This window comes from Triticum aestivum, chromosome 7B, assembly GCF_018294505.1.
Source record: "Triticum aestivum cultivar Chinese Spring chromosome 7B, IWGSC CS RefSeq v2.1, whole genome shotgun sequence".
In the NCBI taxonomy this organism is placed as follows: Eukaryota; Viridiplantae; Streptophyta; class Magnoliopsida; order Poales; family Poaceae; genus Triticum; species Triticum aestivum.
This window is the reverse complement of record NC_057813.1, coordinates 316932591-316956404: the sequence shown is the minus strand read 5'-3', so window position 1 is coordinate 316956404 and position 23814 is coordinate 316932591. Positions and strand designations below refer to the sequence as shown.

At 43.7% G+C, this 23814-nt stretch overlaps 1 pseudogene; it reads right to left on the bottom strand.

Annotated features, from left to right (window-relative positions):
- Positions 1-17301: 17301 nt before the first annotated feature.
- Positions 17302-18218, bottom strand: LOC123157932 (protein WHAT'S THIS FACTOR 1 homolog, chloroplastic-like; annotated as a pseudogene).
- Between the last annotated feature and the right edge of the window lie 5596 nt (positions 18219-23814).

The window sequence follows — 23814 nt, the reverse complement described above, 5'->3', positions numbered from 1 at the left end:
ACACTAGATGGTTTATAATTAGGCTTCATTTGTTGCTCAAATTCTTTTGCCACAATCTGATTTTCACTCTTATTCTTCCCCTGTTTTGCTTTATTAGCTCTATTAATATCATCTTTCAAAATGGAATCAGGAGTCATAGGAAGCAAACTAATATTTTTATCCTTATGAACAAGAGTATACTGATTGTTCCTACCATGTTGTACAGAATTTTTATCAAATTGCCATGGTCGACCAAGTAATAAGGAACATGCTTGCATAGGTACCACATCACAATCAACATAATCAGCATACGTAGAGATACTAAAATGCACACGAATAGTACGTGTTACCTTAACCTTGACGCTGTTTTTGAACCATTGGATGTAGTAAGGATGTGGATGTGGTCTTGTGGTGAGAGATAGCTTCTCCACCATCTCCATGCTAGCCAAGTTGTTGCAGCTCCCTCTATCTATGATGATGCGCATAGAATGTTCCTTCACAACTCCCTTTATATGGAATAAATTATGCCTCTGATTTTGCTCAGCTTGTGTGACCTGCACACTCAAAACACATTGAGCAACTAAACATTCATACCTATCAGCGTCTTCAGGAGCCATGTATTGCGTCTCATGATTAGAATCATCTCCACCGTGTTCTTCACGTGTAATGAGAGCAAAAGTCTCCTCATCATAGTCAGTAGCGGACTCATACCCACCATCCTCAGTAGCAATCATCACACGCTGAGATTTGCATTCTCTCGCATAATGACCTCTTCCCTTACAACGACGACAAATAATATCACTTGTGTGCCTGGTTGATGCCATGGAAGAAGAAGAGCTCTGTGTAGGCCCGGCAGGTGCGCTCTTGGCAGATAGCGGTGGTTATGCCTGCTTTCTTGTATCTCGGCTGGAGGTGCCGGTGCAGTGGAAGTAGAAGATGCATGCGGTGTGCATGATGAAGGTCGACCTGCAGAAAAGTTAGTTCGCGCCAATGCTTGTCGATCCTGCACTTCACGTTCAGCTTTACAAGCAAGATGGAATAAATGAGTGATATTAGTATACTCCTTATACTCTAGAATGGTCTGAATCTCTCTATTTAATCCACCCATAAAACATGCAAGCATAGCTTCATTCTCCTCAACAATACCACATCTAATCATGCTAGTTTGTAATTCCTGATAATATTCTTCTACAGAATTTTTTCCTTGTCTTAAGCGCTGCAATTTTTGTAGCAATTCACGTTGATAATATGGTGGAACCCAACGAGTACGCATAGCAGTTTTCAAAGCAGCCCAAGTAGCCGGAATAGGATATAATCTACAATGTTTAGACCACCATACACATGCAAAACTAGTGAAAGCACAAACAACAACAGCAACCCGTCTCTCCTCGGGATATTGTAAACATGTAAAACATTGTTAAGTTTCTAACTCTCAAGTAAGTTATATATCAGGAACATATCTACCCTCAAACGGTGGAATATTCAATTTTAGTTTAGGAATATGGTCATTATCTCGTACCTGAGGTGGTGGTGCAGGCCTACCGTTGCGAATATATACCTGAGGTCGACCTACTAATGGTGGTGCTTGTGGCTGCACGTAGTCCTGATTTTGATTAACCTCATCCTAGTAATAGTCCTCCACCTCTGCAGTATCAGCAGGAGCTATAGAAGCACCAATAGCAGTAGTAGCGGCACCAGAATTTTGTCCTGGCTTAATAGGAACACGATGTCCTCGCCCTACTGTATCATGGCGTAGAGCTGGTTTTGGGAGACGTTTGAGTAATTCATCAAACTTGGCATCCAACTTGGTGTCAATGGACTTCTCAATGTCATCCGTCTTCTCCATTGCCTTTCCAAAGCTGACCATCACGTCTTCCACCAGTTGACCCAACATTTGATGAAACTTATCATGAAGCTCCTTGTTCGTCATGTTCTCCCAGTCAATCTCGTCGGCTTGTGTTCCTGCCATAGTTAGCAGCAATAGAAATAGACAGGAATATGATCCTACAGACTACTGGAATATGGTGGTGGTGGGGTGTCACAAATCCGTCAAGCGAATCTTAAATTCTTATGAGTTCTTACCCAGCAGCAGGTGGTGATCGGCAACCGTTGTAGTCAAAACTCTTAAAGCTTGGATAGAGCGATTACCAAGGAGAGTCAAATGCACGACGTAGATGTATGTGGAGCTGGGAAGGCTTATAATATGGTAGCAAAAAGGGTCAGCAATAATCAATCCAGAGATGCAAAGTTCAATAAACGCTCAACGACGGTACTGTGCTGGTCCTAGACTAGACCGTGCTAGAGACGCGAGCCTAGAACACTAACAAAATCACGACGCGACACGTTATCAAGGGAGGAGCACACTCTGGATTTTTTTTCTCTTTTTTCACCTTTTTGCACTTTTCCCTCTTTTTTTTTTGCTCCGCAACAAAAAAATTCAAGAAAGTCTACAAATGGTTTAAAAACTGCCTAGCCAGAATTTTCCAGACTTAGTTTTTTTTAGAAACTCGAACTATTTTTCTTGTACGGGTGGCACTGATGTTGGGAAGTCCGACTTGGTCATGACGCAGAGTATGGCGTGATCTGGAAATCGAAAACAAACCAACAAATACTGGACTCAGACTAGGACTGGTGGCGGAGATGAATCTGGGGAAACTCGGACTTGTGGCGGATATATGTAGGGCGGTGGAACATGAACTGGTGGAGAATCTCTGATGGAGGTGGACTCGGATTATCGTGATGGCAGTGAATATGTGGTATATGGCAGCGGTGGTGGCGATGGTGGTACATGGCAGCGGTGATGATGATGGTGGTATATGGCAGCGGTGACGATGATGGTGGTATGTGGCAGCTGTGATGATGATGATGATGCGGCGGCGGCGTGACAACTTGTGAATAGAACTCGAAACTCTAAAGGACTAGACACTAAGACCAGCAACTCGACACGACGATGCAACCGCAAATTCAACAAAGCAAAACCCTAAAAAGACTATGCATAGTCTCAGACTAGTTCGGATAGGATGAACTAACCCTAATTTTTTTGTGGCTTTTCCTTGGACTCTAGGTATAAAGACAGATGTGATCTAACTATGAAAAACAGGTAAAATCTCACCGAGCAACCTGAAAACTGATACCACTTGATAGAGGCGAGGGTACCGATCTTTTGAAGAGATGATAACTATCGATTTGGTGGAGTCGACTTTGACGATCTGACTACAAACGTGCATGATGTTGCGCCTTAGCAATCGCTAAACCAATCTCCTGAGGTTACTGACGATGTCGGAAGCACGATCAGCCTGACCACGAAGGTCTATTCCTGCAAGCAATCAAAGAACAGCCTATACTCAAGTATTTCAAAAATACATGGGCCTGGCCCAATAATAAGGTGATGCAGCACCTAGAATAGCCTCTGGACGAAAGTTATGAAGTAGCATCTTCTATATTTCGTCCAAGGCTTCATGTACTCATTATGGTGGCTTCAATGTCCTGAAATCATCACTTGTAACTCCGTTCTTGTTCCCCTTGCGCATGCCATCATCTCCGTGCTTGTTCTTGCTCCAATGTTCATCCTTCTCCAAGCTAGGCCCTTCATTTGTAAGCAAAACAAATGTATCCAATTTAGGCAGTATCATATTCTCATGAACATTAGAATCATTACCAAGAAACAAAAGTACCTGGTAATTTAATTGGCGTGCGCGAGCTCTAGTAATTGGTCTAGTATGTATAGCAGCAGGGCCTGTGGGTGTAACAATGGTATTGATGTCCTCATCATGATGAGTTTGAGGATGAGTTGTTTATAGCTCTTTGAAAGTGCAACTAATCCCCGAGTGGTTTTGGTAATTCTTAAAAACATATATCTCATTGAACTAATGTCCATGCAAGATAAATATTTCAGGATGTTTAATGATTGGCATGGCATGAACTAGAGATGTGGACCCCCTCAAAATACGAAGGACAAGCATTGTCAAAAGCTCAAGAATCTACACTTTTGTTTAAGTGATCCAAGATCACATTGAGTCCATAGGAAAGCCAATACTATTAAAAGGGGATGAGGTGTTGCTTACTGATCGATTTGATCAAGTGCTTTGTGATATTGCTCCAAAACCCTCAGCCACTTTCTCTACCCAAATATGTCCATACCCTAATTCCCAACTCGACCACACTTAAACTTCCTATCCGGAGCCATCGAATTCATTTGGACTTAGCCACTGCCAAAACCCTAACAATTTGGTTCCACCGATATGGATCTCGGTCCCACCGAGATGGCCTTGCCAGCTCTCTATTGCTTGTTGCGATTATTTCGGTCCCACCGACATGTTGCAAGCGGTCTCATGGCTTGAATGATTCTCTGTTGCCTTATTGATTCACTTTAGTCCCACCAAGATGATGCAATCGGCGCCACCGAGATGAGGTTTGCCCTAAGCCCTTGCACGTCGGTCCCACCGAGTTGTTCCTAACCGTCCCACCAAGATTCCTAACGTTAATATTTTTACACAGATTGGTGCCATCGAGTTTTCTGATCGGTGCCACCAAGATGGGTCAAAAGTGTGAAACGGTTGGATTTTGTGTGCAGGCTATATATACCCCTTCTTCCGCATATAGGAGAGCCATCTGAACATGCCTACACTTCCACCATTCATTTTCTGAGAGATAACTTCCTACTCATGTGTTGAGATCAAGAGATTCCATTCCTACCATTTGAACCTTGATTTCTAGCCTTCCCCAAGTTGCTTTCCACTCAAATCCTTCTTCCACCATAGCCAAATCTATGTGAGAGAGTTGAGTGTTGGGGAGACTATCATTTGAAGCACAAGAGCAAGGAGTTCATCATCAACACACTGTCTATTACCTTTTGGAGAGTGGTTTCTCCTAGATTGATTAGGTGTCGCCTGGGAGCCTCCGACATGATGTGGAGTTGAACCAAGAAGTTTGAAAGGGCAAGGAGATCGCCTACTTCATGAAAATCTACCTGAGTGATGCAAGTCCTTCGTGGGCGATGGCCACGGTGGGATAGACAAGGTTGCTTGTTCATGGACCCTTCGTGGGTGGAGCCCTCCATGGACTCGTGTAGTCGTTACCCTTCGTGGGTTGAACTCTCCATCAACGTGGATGTATGATAGCAGCACCTATCGGAACCACGCCAAAAATCTTTGTGTTCCCCATTGCGTTTGCCTTCTCCAAACCCTTCCCTTTACCTTCATATGCAATGCTTTACTTTTTGCTGCTATACTCTTAGAATTGCATGTGTAGGTTGGTTGCTTGACTTGTCGTAATTTATAAAATCTTCCCACAACTAAAACTGGGAAAAGGAAAGATTTTTATTTTGTCAAGTAGTCTAATCACCCCCCTAGACATACTTTCAATCCTACACTCTTTCTCAATGTTGATGTCTGTAACATCCTGATACTTGTTGCAGATGCATTCATGACTAAATAAGTGTCGATCATACTTGCATAAGAAAAACTAGTTGTCTGCCAAAATGCCAATCTAGTGGTAGAGCCTTGCATAATTATTTTGTTACCATTCATGGGTTGCTTGCGAGTATATTCAAAAGTACTCATTGGCTTGTCCCCGACAATTTACTTGGCCGGGCCTGGAAGAGCAGGAGTATGAAGAAGAGTTCTTTGGTGACGAACATGTGAACTAGGATGCTTTCCCAGTCATAATGCCTGTAGGGTTAAGGCAGATGGCATGGGTCCAAGTTATCGACGAAGTTTTCCACAATGATGTTTTATTTGATGCTTATCCCACGAGGCTTCATCTATGTAAGATTGACCATAATGGTCCTATTTGCGTAAGACATTATGTAATGGATGTAAACTGTTGATATTCAGTCTGTTGTGTACAGTGAGCATTGATCCTTGGGATCACTGTGCACACACAATCGGTGGCTTTGAGTGTGTAAGTCGGGGTCCCCATAGAGAGTGGGCAGAGAGGCTCCTTCTTCTCCGGGTTCGGTGAGGGGTTGGGGTGGCGGCGACGGGGATTGGGTTGTGTTGGGTGGGATGGAATGGAGGTGGACAAGCAGAGCTCTCTAGGAGGTAGGAGGGAGGTGGCGAAGACGATCTGGGAGGGAAGGGGTGGCGATCTGCGAGCAAAGCTCTTGCTCTCTCTCTCTAAGCATCTAGAGAGACAGAGAGGGGTTCGCGGTTGGTGGATGGATGGATGGATGGATGTGTGGCATGTCATCGATCCATGGCACCAACGTTTCCATCAATGAGAATTAAACTTCTTTAATTGTGTTTTCCCTTTGGTTTATGTTATGTATTTATTCACCAAATAAAGCATTTATCAAATATTTTTTGCAAAATGGAACCACTGCATTTAAGAAAATATTAGACCATATTTCTGTCCAACTAACCAAATGACTATGTATTAAAGCTTTCCATCCAGCTCTCATCAATTTGACAAAATTCTTTCAAATCAGCACGAACCAAGTCAAATTTGAACTACAGGTGCCTCATAGTTTGCTCTCTTTTTTCTCAAAAAGCAATTTTAGGTACACAAGTATCTAGTTCATCAGAGATACACCAAGAGTTTTGCAAGGCTCCATCCCTAGTTACGAACGGTCGTGCCCGCCATTTTGACAGCATTTTGAATCAGATGGAGGAATTTTAAAAAAGAATCAGAAAATTGAAAACCTTTGGGTTGTATCATTATATGTGACATAGTTTCCAGGCAAGATAACAATATTGGACTACGGCAAATGTCTTAAAAACTGTTCTCCGAAATGAGCTATCATGAATGAAGATGCATAGCTTTCAAGGCAAATGGCCAATGTTATGGCATAGTTTTGTTAAAATGATGTCATATTTTGCACACGGGTGCATCTTGGAATTACAAACAATGTTGCCGAAGGGGGTTTTCATTTTCTTTGCACGAAAATTTTGTTTTCCATTTTTTGAGTGCCCAAAATGAGTTTTTTGTGAAGGACCTACCAAATATCTGTTAAAAAATGGACTGCATCAATTTTCTAAATATTAGACCATATTTAATGTACAAATGACCAAATGGTTGGGTGTTAAAAGCTTTTGATCCACCTCTCGTGAAAAAGACAAAGTCTCGTCGACTCAGAAGCAAGCGGGTCAAATTTGAACTAGCTGCCTCATAGTTGATTTTTATTTTTTTTCAAAAATCATTTTTAGGTACACGAGTATCTATTTAATCAGAGGTAGTCCAAAAGTTTTGAAATATTCAACCCCTAGCTACAGACGGGCATGCCCGCCGTTTTGACCGTATTTTGAAATAGGCATAAGAAACTTAAAAAATTCTAAAAAAAATTGAAAACCTTCGCATTGTATCATCATATGTGACCTAGTTTCCAGGAAAAAAACATGGACTACGACAAGTTTCTTAGAAAGTGTTCTCAGGAACGAGCTATCATGTATGAAGATCCATGGCATTTAAGGCGAATGGCCACATCTATGGCATAGTTTGTTCAAATGATATCATATTTTGCACAATGCTGCATCCAGGAAAATGATATCATTTTTACACGAAAATTTCGTTTGCCATTTTTCGAGTGCACAAAATGAGTTTTTTTGTGAAGAGCCTACCAAATATTTGTTGCAAAATTGGACCAAATAAGTTTTATAAAATAGTAGGTCATATTTAATGTAAAATTGACCAAATGGTTTGGTGTCAAAAACTTTCCATCCACCTCTCGGCAAAAAAAATCCCGCCGACTTAGTAGGAAGCGGGTCAAATTTGAACGACATCTGCCTCATAGTTTGCTTTTTATTTTTTTTTCTTAAATCATTTTTAGGTACAAAAGTATCTATTGAATCAGAAATACTCCAAAAGTTTTGCAAGATTCAACACCTAGCTATGAACGGTCATGTCCGTAGTTTTGACAGCATTTTGAAATTGGCATAAGAAATTCAACAAAATCAAAACTTTCACATTGTGTCATTATATGTGACCTAGTTTCCAAGAAAAATAAAAAACTTGGAGTATGGAAAATGTCCTAAAAAGTGTTATCAAAAGTGAGCTATCATGTATGAAGATCCATGGCTTTCAAGGCAAATGGTCAATGTTATGGCAACATTCCTGGCATATTTTTGTTCAAATGATATCATATTTTGCACAAGTTTGCATCTTGGAATGACAAACAATGTTGCCTAACAAAGTTTTTATTTTCTTTGTACGAAAATTTCATTTTCCATTTTTCAAGTGCCCAATATAAGTTTTTTTGTGAGGAACCTACCAAATTTTTGTTGCAAAATTGGACCAAATATTTTTTACAAAATATTAAGATATATTTAATGTACAATTGACCAAATTGTTGGGTGTCAAAAGCTTTTGATCCACCTCTCATAAAAAAGACAAATTTCTGCCGATTCAGTAGGAAGCGGGTCAAATTTGAACTACAACGGCCTCATAGTTTGATATTTATTTTTTTCAAAAATTATTTCGAGGTACATAAGTATCTAATCATAGATACTCCAACATTTTTGCAAGATTCAACCCCTAGCTACGAACGATTATGCCCGCCGTTTTGATCACATTTTGAAACAGGCATAAGATGTTTGAAAAAATAAAAAAAATTGAAAACCTTTGCATTGTGTAATCATATGTGACCTAGTTTCCAGGAAAAATGAAAAACTTGGACCACGACAAGTGTCTTAAAAAAGTGTTCTCGGAAACGAGTTATCATGTATGAAGATCCATGGCTTTCAAGGCAAACGACCACTGTTATGGCAACATTCATGGCATAGTTTGTTCAAATGATATTATATTTTGCACAAGGCTGCATCTTGGAATTGAAAACAATGTTGCCTAAGGAATTTTTCATTTTCTTTGCACAAAAAATCCATTTTCCATTTTCTGTTTGCCCAAAATTAGTTTTTTTGTGAAGAACCTACCAAATATTTGTTGCAAAATTGGATCAAATCAATTTTATAAAATATTAGGCCATATTTAATGTATTTGACCAAATGGTTGGGTGTCAAAAGCTTTGCATCCACCTCTCATGAAGAAGACAAATTTCTGCCAATTTAGTAGGAAGCGGGTCAAATTTGAACTACGACTATCTAATAGCTTGATTTTTATTTTATTTTCAAAAATCATTTTTAGGTACAAAAGTATCTATTTAATCAGAGATACTCCAAAAGTTTTGCAAGATTCAACCCCTAGCTACGAACGTACAAGCCGCTGTTTTGATCGCACTTTGAAATGGGCACAAGAAATTAAAAAGAATCAAAACTTTTGAAAACCATCGCATTGTATCATTACATTTGACCTATTCCACGAAAAACAATAAACTTGGACTATGGAAAATATCTTTAAAAAGTGTTCTCGGAAATGAGCTATCATGTATAAAGATTCATGGCTTTCAAGGCAAATAGCCAATGTTATGGCAACATTCATGGCATATTTTTCTTCAGATGATATAATATTTTGCACAAGTTTGCATCTTGGAATGACAAAAAATCTTGCCTGAGAAAGTTTTCATTTTCTTTGCACGAAATTTCATTTTCCATTTTTAGAGTGCCCAAAATGAGTTTATTTTGTGAAGAACCTACCAAATATTTTGTTGCAAAATTGTACCAAATAATTTTTTAAAATATGAAGCCATATTTAATGTACAATTGACCAAATGGTTGGGTGTCAAAATCTTTTGATCCACCTCTCATGAAAAAGATAAATTTCCACCGATTCAATAGGAAGCGGGTCAAATTTGAACTACAACGACCTCATAGTTTGCTCTTTATTTTTTTCAAAAAATATTTTTAGGTACACGAGTATCTATTTAATCAGAAATATTGCAAAAGTTTTGCAAGATTCAACCCCTACCTACGAATGGTCATGCCCGCTGTTCAGACCGCATGTTGAAACAGTGATAAAAAATTCAAAAAATTGAAAACCTTCACATTGTGTCACAACGAGCTTTTTAAACAGGCATAGCCAAAAGAATTTTCATTTTCGCTGCAGAAAAAGCAATTTCTAAGACACGCTTAGCATTAAAATACAATTTGAACATCTCTAATAAACGGTCAACATTTTTCTATACACATTTTAAATATTTTTCATATGCTTGATTAACATTTTTCAAATACAAGACGTTTTGGATACACGGTCAACTCTTCTATACAAATTTTCACATTTCCAAATGCTTGATTAGCATTTGTGAAATAAAATATTAGCATTTTTTAATATATGGTCGACATTTTTTCTATACATGTTTTAACATTTTTCAATTGTGTTACTAATTTTGTTCAAATACTAGATTAGTAATTTTAATACATGGTCAACATTTTTCTATACACATTTTAACATTTATGAATGCTTGATTAATATTTTCCAAATACAACATTAATTTTTTCTGATACGTGGGCAACATTTTTTCTATACAAATTTTTAAAAAGATATCATACAGTGTTGGGCCGGCCCTCTATTTCCCGCTCATAGGCAGTTCCTGTAATACGAATCTGTAGCCCTTGAGCTCGTTCTAGTGGCCTATGGACCATTGGCCACTCAGCGGATCAAAACGCTCAAGAAAAATAGTCTGGAGGTTCGCAGCATATATGGGCCATTGGCCTAGTCACTGGACCATAAGGTTTAAAGAAGGCGAGTGTGGAAGCCGAACACAAAGAGGATGGTGGCGTGGTGGTAGGTTAGGGTCCTGACACCGGAGGGTCTTGGGTTCGAATCCTCCTACCCTTATTTTTGTGGGTCCCACATGCGACCCCGCATGTCAGGCTGCTAGGTCCTGTAGCAGGTGAGTCCCACATGTCATTGCATAGGCGATGTAGTTGGACCTCTTGGTAGATATCCCAATGTGTTTGTTCCACGCGTCAGTGGTAGGTGTAAATCCTATCCAGACACGTAACCAAAAATTGACACATGGGCATAACACATAGGCAAATCAGGTGAGGTGTCCGCCATGTAATTTCAACGCATAAAAAATTAGCAGCTATGACCATCTAGATTGGTCGTAACGAGCTAGAAAGAAGGCCATCGACTAGTGCTATCTGCTTTACGACCATTTCAAGTAAGAAATTTACGACCATTCTGACCAAAATGGTTGTTATGGTTTAGGGTTTGGACCCTCTCAAACAACTTACGAGCACTAGGATCTAAATGGTCGTAGATTTACGACCAATTTACCTAGGTTCACTAAGAGAAGGTCACTAGTTGACATATTTCTTGTAGTGTTCTAGGACTCTCTGGTTTTTATAGGCGTTTTATGAGAGATTTCAGCATCATTGCTGCAAAACTCTATGAGCTTACAAATAAGGATGTGCCTTTTGTTTGGGGTACCGCATAGAAAGAAGCCTTCACGGTATTGACAGATAAGTTGACACATGCTCCTTTACTCCAACTTCCTAATTTTAGTAAGACTTCTGAGCTTGAATGTGATGCTAGTGGAATTGGATTAGGAGGTGTGTTATTACAAGATGGTAAACATGTTACATACCTTTCTGAAAAATTGAGTGGGCCTAGTCTTAATTATTCTACTTATGGTAAGGAAATATATGCTCTTATTAGGACTTTGGAAACATGGCAACATTATTTATGGCCCAAAGAATCTGCTATATCCTGATCATGAATCTTTGAAAGATATTAAAAGTCAAGCAAAGTTGAACTATAGACACGCTAAATGGGTTGAATTCATTGAGAGTTTCCCTTATGTCATTAAACACAAAAAGGGTAAAGAAAATGTTATTGTTGATGCATTGTCTCATCGTTATACTATGCTTTCATGACTTGACTTTTAATTTTTTTTGTTTGGAGACCATCAAAGATCAATATGTGCTAGATGCTAAATTTAAAGATGTGATGCAGAATTATAAAGAGGAAGAACGTGGAACAAGTTCGTCATTAATGATGGATTCGTATCCCGTGCTAACAAGCTATGCATTCCTAGCTCCGTTCATCTTTTTTGTTGAAGGAGGCACATGGAGGAGGATTAATGGGACATTTTGGCCTGAAGAAGATGAAAGACATGCTTGCTACACATTTTTTTGGCCAAAGATGAGATGGGATGTTGAGTGTTTTGTTGCTCGCTGCACTACATGTCAAAAAGTTAAGTCGCGACTCAATCCTCATGGTTTATATATGCCTTTGCATGTACCTAGTGTTCCATGGGAGGACATATCTATGGACTTTGTTTTAGGTTTACCTCAAACAAAGAAGGGGATGGATAGAAATATCTGTTGTCATGGATAGATTTTCGAAAATGGCACACTTCATACCATGTCATAAGAGCGATGATGCTACTAATGTTGCTGATTTGTTCTTTCATGAAATTATTCGCTTGCATGCTGTGCCAAATACAATTGTTTTATATCGTGGTCCTAAATTTCTTAGCCACTTTTGGAGATGTTTATGGGCTAAGTTGGGGACTAAACTGCTTTCTAGTACTACATGTCACACCCAAACTGATGGTAAAATTGAAGTAGTTAATAGAACTTTGTATCCTATGCTTAGGGCTATTTTGAAGAGTAACCTGAAAATGCGAGAAGAATACTTGCCTCATATTGAATTTTCTTATAAACGTTCCCTGCATTCTACTACTAAGATGTGCCCTTTTGGAATTGCGTATGGTTTCCTACCTCGTGCACCTATTAATTTGTTGTCTCTTCCATCTTCGGAGAGGGTTAGTTTTGATGCTAAACAATGTGCTGAATTGATCTTTAAAATGCATGAGTTAACCAAGGAAAACATTGAACATATGAATGCTAAATACAAACTTGCTGGAGATAAGGGTAGAAAAGTTGTTTTCTTTGCACTTGGAGGTCTTGTTTGGTTACATTAATGCAAAGATAGGTTTCTTGATTTGCGCATGTCAAAGCTTATGCCACGTGTTTATGGTCCTTTCAAGGTGTTACAGAAAATAAATGATAATGCATACAAACTTGAGCTGCCTGTAGAAGGGTTAGTCTTACTTATAATGTTGCCAATTTGAAGTCTTATGTGGGTGAGGAATATAAGCATCCATCGAGGATGACTTGAATTCAAGAAGGGGAGGATGATGAGGACATCACTACTACAGTTACACCCACGACCCCTACTGCTACATATACTGGACCAATTACTAGAGCTCACGCACACCAACTAAATTACAAGGTACTTTCGTTTCTTGGTAATGATTTGAATGTTCATGAGAATATGATGATCCTAAATTGGGTACTTTTGTTTTGCTTATAAATGAAGGACCCAACATGGACAAGAAGGATGAACATTGGAGCATGATCAAGCATGGAGATGATGGCGCACGCAAGGGAAACAAGAACAAAGTTTTTGGTGGAGTTTTAAGCACTTTAGAGCCACCATGACACCCAAGGACATGGAGGAAATATACAAGATGGCCTTTCATAAATTTCGTCGATAGCTTAATATAGGTGTTGCGCCACCTTATTTTTGGATCAGACTGATGTAATTTTGAAATACTACTTCATAGGCCAGTTTTAGAGTCTATATTGCAGTGTAAATGACTCAGGAGTTGTTTTAGTCCCTCCTTGCCAAGGGGGACGAAATACCCTCCATTTCCCCCATAAATACAACCCTTAAGGCACCGTTTAGACTTTGGTTCTGTTTAGATTAAAAGTTCGCCATAGCTGCAACTTCACATCCTTCATTTGTGTTCTGTGACCAGACCAAGACGTCACACAATCCCACTTTCATTAATAAAGCTTTCCTATTATATTCACAATATTCAGACTGCAATTTCAGTTTCTTGCTTATTCTTCGTTTGTGCGAGAAATAGACCGTTGTGGTTAGGTTGATCATGCTCTGGCATGGTCAGTAACTTACTGGAGTTGGTTTAGCGATTACTAAGGCGCGACGTCCTTGCACGTTCGTAGTCGGATCGTCCAAGTCTACTCCACCGAAAATGATATCCACCATCTTATCGAAAGAAGGGACACCTTAGCCTCTATCAGCATCCCTTGATATTTCTCTAACAAGCTCTCATTAGTGATATTCAAAGGAGAAAAATTCACTGTAGGTCCTATAACTCACGCTGGCAGTCACTTCAGTTCCGTAGTTCAAAATACCAAAAACACCATCTTTAAACTTGCTCTAGGGATCCACATACGGTCCATTATATTATTTGCTCTATGTATTTGCTGACTTGGCGATGGTCGAATGGACAGAGTGGCATTGACTGGGACATGTCACTAGGTCAGCTCGAATATGAAGAGACTCGATGGGTTTCTTGCAAAGTGGCTATGCTGGCCGGATGACCTCCCTCGCCCTCCCGAACGTCACCTTCTCGGCACCTTGCCCGTGGCGAGCGAGCCGCTGCACTGCACTACACACACGAGTCACACAACATGAAAGTCACGCCTCCACGGGACGCACGCGCACGGGTGGGACAGAGCCATCATTGTTTGCCGCCATCGTCCATGAGTGATGGGCTGTTTCCTGCATCTATTATGTCATGCCGTCGTTGCTCACTACGTGTGTCTACCCAATGCTTGCAGGCAATCAGCCAGAGCAGCATCTTGCTTAGGGGGAGTTGTCACACAGGTACCTGGGATCTGGCGCAGCAGGGACGACTCAGCCATGCCGATCCCGTCCTCCAACGCCCTCAACTCTTCGCCCTTCTCCAACGACGACGGTGACAGGGATGCCTCTTCGAACGACAAAGACCGCATGCTCCCTGGCAGCGGCCATCGCCACCACTTGCCCATGGCCGCATCTGGAGGGACGCCAGGGAGCGGAGGGCCGGCGGTCAACAGATGTCGGAGCCCCCCACGATGACGAGCGTGGTGGTGGAGACGACCACGAGTGCGAGCAACAACGCCTTCCCGCGGTCCGTGAAGGTCTACACGAGCGCGAGTGTAGGCGGCGGCTCTCCCGCGTCGTTGGAGCCGGCGCCGTGGCACCGAACGGGTTACGGCGCCTGGTATCTTCCGACAGCAGTTCTCTCGCGCCATGACGCGACAGCGCAGCGGGCCGTCATCCGTCAACTTCAAGGAACACACTGAGGTTCCTTCAGCAGGCATGGGCGTGTGGCAGAGCCGCACCCGCACCGCAGGGTTCGAGCCGCATCCCCGGTGATCTTGCCTTGGAAGTTTTGCATTAAAGATCCTGCTGGACAGGTCGTGCAATATCTAGTACATGCACTCGTACGCCGTGGCGCCCATCATCGACCGCGACATCAAGTTGGTGTCTGCTAGAACTACATCGGTATTTCCCCAAAGAGGAAGGGATGATGCAGCACATCAACGGTAGGTATTTTCCTTGGTTATGAGACCAAGGTTATCGAACTAGTAGGAGAACCATGCAACATAACGTAAACAGCCCCTGCACACAAATAACAAATACTCGCAACCCGACGTGTTAAAGGGGTTGTCAACCCCTTTCGGGCAACGGTGCGAGAAATTGGCACGGAGACAAGGTAAAGTTGTAATAGATTGGATAAATAGATAGCAAATAAAATAAAGTGCAGCAAGACATTTTTGTATTTTTGGTTTAATAGAACTAAAAATAAAAGCAAAGGAAAATAGATCGCAAAGGCAAATATATTAAAGAAGAGACCCGGGGGCCGTAGGTTTCACTAGTGGCTTCTCTCGAGAAAAATAGTAAAAGGTGGGAAAACAATTACTATTGGGCAATTGATAGAACTTCAAATACTCATGATGATATCCAGGCAATGATCATTATATAGGCATCACATCCAAGATTAGTAGACCGACTCCTGCCTCATCTACTACTATTACTCCACACATCGACTGCTATCTAGCATGCATCTAGTGTATTAAGTTCATGGAGAAACGGAGTAATGCAATAAGAATGATGACATGATGTAGACAAGATCTATTTATGTAGAAGTAGACCCCATGTTGTTATCCTTAATAGCAACGATACATATGTGTCGTTTCCCCTTCTTTCACTGGGATCAAGCACCGTAAGATCAAACCCATCACAAAGCACCTCTTCCCATTGCAAGATAAATAGATCAAGTTGGCCAAACAAAACCCAAATATCGGAGAAGAAATATGAGGCTATAATCAATCATCCATATAAGAGATCAAAGAAGACTCAAATAACTTTCATGGATAAAAACATAGATCTAATCATAAACTCAAAGTTCATCGGATCCCAACAAACACACCGCAAAAAGACTTACATCATATGGATCTCCAAGAGACCATTGTATTGAGAATAGAGAGAGAGAGAGAGAGAGAGGGAGGGAGGGAGGGAGAGAGAGAGAGAGAGAGAGAGAGGAAGCCATCTAGCTACTAACTACGCACCTGTAGGTCTACAAAGAACTACTCACGCATCATCGGAGAGGTACCAATGGACATGATGAACCCCTACGTGATGGTGTCTAAATTGGATCTGGTGTTTCTGGAACTTGTGGCGGCTGGAATTGATTTTCGTCGACTCTCCTAGGGTTTCTGGAATATTGGGGTATTTATAGAGCAAAGAGGCGGTGTGGAAGGCCACCGAGGTGGGCACAACCCACCTAGACGCGCCTAGGCCCCTAGGTGCGCCCTGGTGGGTTGTGCTCCCCTCAGAGCACCCCTCAGGTACTTTCTTGGCCCGTACGGTTCTTCTAGTCCGAAAAAATCCACAAAAAGTTCCGCCGCGTTTTGGACTCCATTTGATATTGATTTCTTGCGATGTAAAAAAAAGCAGAAATGATATAAAATGATTGTAAAATATCCAAGAATGATAATATAACAGCATGGAACAATCAAACATATAGATGCATTGGAGACGTATCACAAGTCGTCCAACATCCCCTGCTGGACGGCTGCCGGGTGAAGCGCGTGTCAGACTTTGTGTTGTCGCTGATGGGGCTCCCGGAGACGGAGAGGCGGGTGCGCAAGCACGTCAAACACACCGTCCATGAAGGCCGCCGGCACGGTGGGGTACATGGGTTCCTCTGCTGCCTCGACGTCGATGCCTGAAATTAACAACAAGGAATCTCACTCAGATCGCATTACACAACGAGACGATCAAGCAACCAGGCGCAAACAAAACAGAGTGCGTACCTTTCTTTCTATCTATCGTGAATGGGTATCTTCCAACACCCCAAGATCACACCGGCGTTTCTGTAGGGCTTCCTCGAGTCGCGGACCCGCATCCACTGCTCAGACTTGTGCATCGATGATGGCGACACAAGCAGCCGCCGGGCCAGCCTGTATTGCCCACTCATATCGGCCAGCGCCAACGGTGATGAACTCAAGAACAAAAGCAGCAACAAGAGCGGAAGTGGCATCATCACTGGACGACATAACCTACTGGAAGAACTCATTTTACTTGGGGGTCGGGTCTCTGCTCTGGTGGAGTGGTATGTGCAACGAGGAAGGAAGGAAGGGTCGTGGGTGAGGTGTGGACGGAGCAAGTATCGAGAAGTGATGCTTATGCGTGCAACAGCGACCCGACGATGCACGAGCGTTCTAGAGGGAGGTCGGGGAGCAGCGCGCAACTGGTGTACGGTGAGGCCAGCGGGAACGTGGTCGTCGCATCCAGGCGCTCCGCCTGTTCCTCGTCTAGTGGCATTGACCGGCGGTGCGGGATGGAGAAGCAGAACATGCATCGTACACGGCGCTCGTCCACCATGAAGTCGTGCTCCAGGGTGCTCACGGCGAGTGCGGGGTCCCAGTGCGCCAGCTCGAGGACGTGGAGCCTGTTGGGGTCCAGGGCAACGCGGAAGTCATCGAGGAAGTCACGGATGCGGTCCCGGAAGTCATCGGGGAGGCCGAGCACCGCGCGACAGTGTTGGAGCTTCGTGAGGGGCACGCGGTAGTGGGCGGTGAGCATGAGGAGCTTCCGGACGGCCAGCACCCACGTGGGGAGGGAGCTCCTTGTGGACGTGGCGCTCCTCCTCGAGGAGCAGCACATGAGCAGCGTGAACGCGAGGTGCAGTACGGAGCCCACAGTGGCGCAATGGAAGAGCAGCAGGTGGCGGGCGGCGATGCGTGAGACGATGCGTCCGCGAGGGAAGCCAAGCTCATGGTGTAGCTTGTCGGCCTCGAGAAGGGCGATGTGCTGCGGGGGCGGAAGGGAGGCCATGAAGGACCGCATGCAGGAAAGGAAGCGGAAGGTGATGACACGGTCGAGGACGGCGTCGATGGCCGACACCTGGCGGTCGTTCTCGTGCTTGATGGGTGTGATGCGCGGGCTGTTGAGCTTCTTCAGGAGCTTCTTCACCGCTTGCACGGGAGTAGCGGCAAGAGCGATGCCACTGCTTCCGCGGCCGCGGAAGAAGACGCAACCACGAGAACCGATGCAGGGGCTAGGATGAGAGCCCTCATGGCAGAGAAGAGGCGGCACCGAAGAGGCGGTCCAACCAGGTGGGGTCAACTGTTTTGTTCTCTGGCGTTTTTGCAAAATAACCCTGCTTTCCTGCATATTCAGGCGAGCAGAGAGGACATGGCAGTCAGCCAACAAGAATGGGTAGGGCGATATTGGATCTCCTTGATGAATACCTCTTGAAGGTTTAAACTCCTAGAGTTTTTTCCCATTGAATAACGTTGAAAAACATACTGACCTCACCATTCTCATAACAAAAGCTATCCAAACTGGTGCAAACCCAAACTTAGTCATGATGGCCTATAAATAGTCCCACTTTAGGCGATCATAGGCTTTCATCATATCCAGTTTTATATCACAAAAATTGTTCTTCTTCGATGTATTACTTTTCATCAAATGAAGATAAATCATATGCATATATAATATTGTCTGTTATCAATCATCCAGAGACAAGAACTGATTGTTCCTCATATATGATATCAGCTATGATCACCTTCAACCTGTTAGCCAGCACTTTCAATGCAATTTTATACACAACATTGCAAAGACTGATGGGTCTGAACTCTGTTAGAAGAGTAGTGATGTAGGGTAGAACCCTAGATGCCCGATCTTTCACTATTGGAGGGAATCCTACGAAAAACACGAAGAACATGAGGGGGAAAACGAGCGGAACTCGAGGGAAACACGAGAGGAATCACACAACCAACAAGGTACGGTCACACATGTGCTAGATCCTCGAAACACAAAGAGAGATACACGATTCAAAGTCAACCAGGGATGATACAAAGGGTTTTCTCTGTGAGGAGGTCTTGAAGGTTCTTCACGTGATGGGGTTTTGAATCCGCTTGGGGGATCTTCTCCGAAGAGGTCATGAGCTCTGAGGAGAAGTAACCAAGTGGATGAGCAAAGCTCTATCTCAAATATGAGCTATCACAACACTGGCCCTAACTAGGAAGAGGAGGAGTTCTATTTATAGTCTAAGTGTAAAAGGGGACGGAATGAAGGGGTACAAGGGCCTTGGGCCCAAAGCTGCGCACACAAAGGCAGTGGACGTGCGTTCACTACCGGTCGTCCGATCGCTTGCGGAGGTCCGGGCGTCCGGTAGGGCTCGGACTTCCGCTAATTTCATGCTGTGATCGTTGTGCCGGACGTCCGGAGGTTGCCGGTCGTCCAGTCGTCGGTCGTCCGGTGGCTTCGGTTTTCCGCTGAAACGCTTTGGGAGTGGATTTGCCGGTCGTCTGGTGCGGCCGGTCGTCCTATCGCTGGGTAGTGTTGCTGGTCGTCCGAGGGGGGTCGGACGTCTTCTCACTGTAGCTCTCGTCGGCTGGGGCTTGGGTTGGCTGGGCCTTTAGGAGTCGGGCGTCCGGTCCTGGGCGGACTTCCGCTAGCTAGAGCGTTAGGCACCGAACGTCCGGTCCTGGGCGGACGTCCTCTCGTTGGAGCTTCTTCGGTAGCTCTTCTTCTTGTCCTTCATACTCGGTGTCCTTGCCGTCTGGGCCATTGGATGTAGCTGCTCCTTGGCCTCCTTCAAAGTACCTGATCACACATAGTGTTTCCGCATGAGGTAGTAGCCATGTCTCATGTGTAGAAAGGGGTAGTTCGGAGAGAGTGAGTTCACCTTATCTTCGATAGCCTTTGCTCGAGATCTTGTTATTGGTCCAAGTGGTGTCGTGGGAGATGTAGATACGTCCATGGGGATGATCATGGGATGCTCCGCATCATCTCCCCCCCCCCTGGGAAAGATCCAACCTCGGATCGAAAGCTTCATCACCATGGTATGGCGAAAGGTCTTTGACATTGAAGATGTCACTCATGTTCTACTGGTCGCTTGGGAGGTCAATCTTGTAAGCTTTGTTGTTGTAGCGTGCTAGCACCTTGAAGGGTCCATCGGATTGGGGTAGAAGTTTGGGCTTGCGTTCGTTGGGGAAGTGGTCCTTGCGAAGGTGTAGCCACACAAGATCTCCGATGTTGAATATCATGGGTTGCTTGTTGATGTTGAGCTTGGCCGCGAGTCGTTGTACTTGGCGCTCGATGGTGTGCCTTGTATCTTCATGCATCTTCTTGAGGTAGCTTGCTCGTGCACTCACATCCATGTTGGTGCGCTCTTGTAGTGGAAGAGGTAGAATGTCCAATGGGGACAACGGGTTGAAACCGTAGATGACCTCGAAGGGGGGCTTGCCGGTAGTCGAATGTCTTGCGCCATTGTAGGCGTACTCGGTGATGGGTAGGCACTCCTCCCACCCCTTGATGTTCCTCTTGATCAACATGCAAAGTAGAGTGGAGAGTGTACGGTTCGTCACCTCCGTTTGGCCGTTGGTTTGACGATGGTATGCCGAAGAGAACAAAGGCTCAATTCCGAGCTTGGCGCATAGAGTGTTCCAAAAGTAACTCAAGAACTTGACGCCGCGGTCCGAGACAATCATCTTTGGCACTCCATGGAGGCGCAAGATTTCCCTACAAAAAAGATTTGCAATATGTGAAGTATCGTCTACCTTGTTGCATGGGATAAAATGAGCCATCTTGGAGAATCGGTCCACAACAACAAACATGGAATCCTTTACATTTTGAGTTCTAGGCAAACCAAGTACAAAGTCCATGGTAATGTCTTCACAAGGTTGATAAGGAATAGGTAAGGCATGTAAAGACCATGGGATTGAGCTTTTGACTTAGCTTTGCGACATCTAGAGCATCGGTTGGTGAAGTGTGAGACGTCGCGGAACATCTTGGGCCAAAAGTAGTTCTTGGAGAGCGTAGCGAATGTCTTGTCGCGTCCAAAGTGTCCCATGAGGCTCATGGAGGCGGACTCATGGGACATTTTGGGCGTGACAAGACATTCGCCACGCTCTCCAAGAACTACTTTTGGCCCAAGATGATCCGCGACATCTCACGATTCATCAACTGATGCTCTACATGTTGCAAAGCTAAGTCAAAAGCTCAATCCCATGCATGGTCTTTACATGCCTCTTCCTATTCCTTATCAACCTTGTGAAGAAATTACCATGGACTTTGTACTTGGTTTGCCTAGAACACAAAATGGAAAGGATACCGTGTTTGTTGTTGTGGACCGATTCTCCAAGATGGCTCATTTTATCCCATGCAACAAGATAGACGATGCTTCAAATATTGCAAACCTTTTTTGTAGGGAAATATTGTGCCTCCATGGAGTGCCAAAGACGATTGTCTTAGACCGCGACGTCAAGTTCTTGAGTTACTTTTGGAAGACTCTATGCGCCAAGCTCAGAATCGAGCCCTTGTTCTCTTCGGCATATCATCCTCAAACCGACGGCCAAACGGAGGTGACGAACCATACACTCTCCACTCTACTTCGTGTGTTGATCAAGAGGAACATTAAGGAGTGGGAGGAGTGCCTACCCATCGCTGAGTACGCCTACAACTGCGCAAGACATTCGACTACCGGCAAGTCCCCCTTCAAGGTCGTCTACAGTTTCGAACCGTTGTCCCCATTGGACATTCTACCTCTTTCACTCCAAGAGCGCACCAACATGGACGCGAGTGCACGAGCAACCTACCTCAAGAAGATGCATGAAGATACAAGGCACACCATCGAGCGCCAAGTATAACGACCCGCGACCATGCTCAACATCAACAAGCAACCCATGATATTCAACATCGGAGATCTTGTGTGGCTACACCTTCGCAAGGACCGTTTCCCCAACGAACGCAAGTCCAAACTTCTACCCCGAGCCGATGGACCCTTCAAGGTGCTCGCACGCTACAACAACAACGCTTACAAGATCGACATCCCAAGCGACAAGTACAACATGAGAGACATCTTCAATGTCAAAGACGTTTTGCCATACCATGGTGATGAAGCTTTCGATCCGAGGTCGGATCATTCCCAAGGGGGGGAGATGATGCGGAGCATCCCACAATAATCCCCATGGACGTATCTACATCTCCCACGGCACCACTTGGACCAATGACAAGAGCTCGAGCAAAGGCTATCGAAGATAAGGTGAACTCGCTCCTCTTCGAACTATCCCTTCCGACACATGAGACATGGCTACTACCTCAAGCGGAAAGACTATGTGTGATCAGGTACTTAGAAGAGGCCACGGTACAGCTACATCCAATGGCCAAGACGGTGAGTACATCGAGTATGAAGGACAAGAAGAAGAGCTGACGAAGAAGCTCCAGCGAGCGAACGTCCGCCCAGGACCAGACGTCCGGCGCCTGACGCTCTAGCTTTGTTTTAATTTGGTGGGGTGATTATTGTCTGTTAAAGCCTGATTTTATACCTACTACTTGGGATGATTTCAAACCTGCCATGAGAGATAGATTCGCTGATGTTTATTATACTCATGGTATGATTAAAAAATTACAACATTTAAAACAAGGCACTGACACGGTAACAAAATATTATGATGATTTACAAACTATATTGTTGCACTCATTTTTTGAAGAAAGTGAAGAAGATTTTCTGGATAGATTTTGGGGAGGATTAAACCATGATATTCAAGAGATACAAATTCATGAAGAGTGTTATCCTACGAACCATTTGTTTTGTCTTGCTTGCAAAGCTGAACAGGAAATAAAACAACGTGTTGCCCACAAGGAGAACAAACGCACGGTGCATATTCCACGTGTTGATACAGATGTTTCTTCAAGTACTAGGGGTACTATGACAACCACGTCCATTGTTGCGAGGACTGAATCATCTCCACCATGTGACACTTCACCATCGAGAGTGCCTACATCATCTGAGTTGATCATAAGAGGTAATGACAAAGGTCCAGATTTTCCACTTTCACATGAGAATGATGCATGCCTAGTTAACTTGAATACATCATGTGTTGAGTTACCTATTGATTTGGGCACACTACCTATTTTAGAGAATTGTGTTACTGTCATGAATGCGTCATGTGATCAAACATACTTTTGGCAACTTTTTATACTATTTTTGGGACTAACATATTGATCCAGTGCCCAGTGCCCGTTCCTGTTTGTTGCACGTTTTTTGTTTCGCAGAAAATCCATATCGAACAGAGTCCAAACGGGATAAAAACTGACGGAGATTATTCTGGAAAATTTATGAATTTTGGGAAGTGGAATCAACGCGAGACGATGCTCGAGGGGCCCACGAGGCAGGGGGCGTGCCCCTGACCCTCGTAGACACCCCGTAAGGCAGTTGTTGCCCTTCTTTCGCCGCAAGAAAGCTAATATCCGGAGAAAATCGTGTTCAAAGTTTCAATCCAATCAGAGTTACGGATCTCCGAGAATATAAGAAACCGATGTGGACATCGCTTGTACAGAAGAAGCTACCAAAAATACATCGCCAGTGTGTACAAAGATGAAGATAGTTGAGGACAAACATGACCGCTTTAAGAACACCAAGCTTAAATGATTCATGCCAAATCAACATGTGTACATACATGTGCCCATCACCATGCAAGCTATCACAAGCCACAAGTCCAACCACGCTACCACATCCAATGCAAAATACACATGTGCATGCATGCATATTTGGTGGGGTCAGCTAATATTGTTGCTGCCACGTCCAATGCAAAATTATAACAATAAAAAGAGTGGGCCTTCTGCTGCATATGACAACGCCATCAAGGAGCCGACCTGGCCAATCACGTCAAGAGCGTCCGTTTG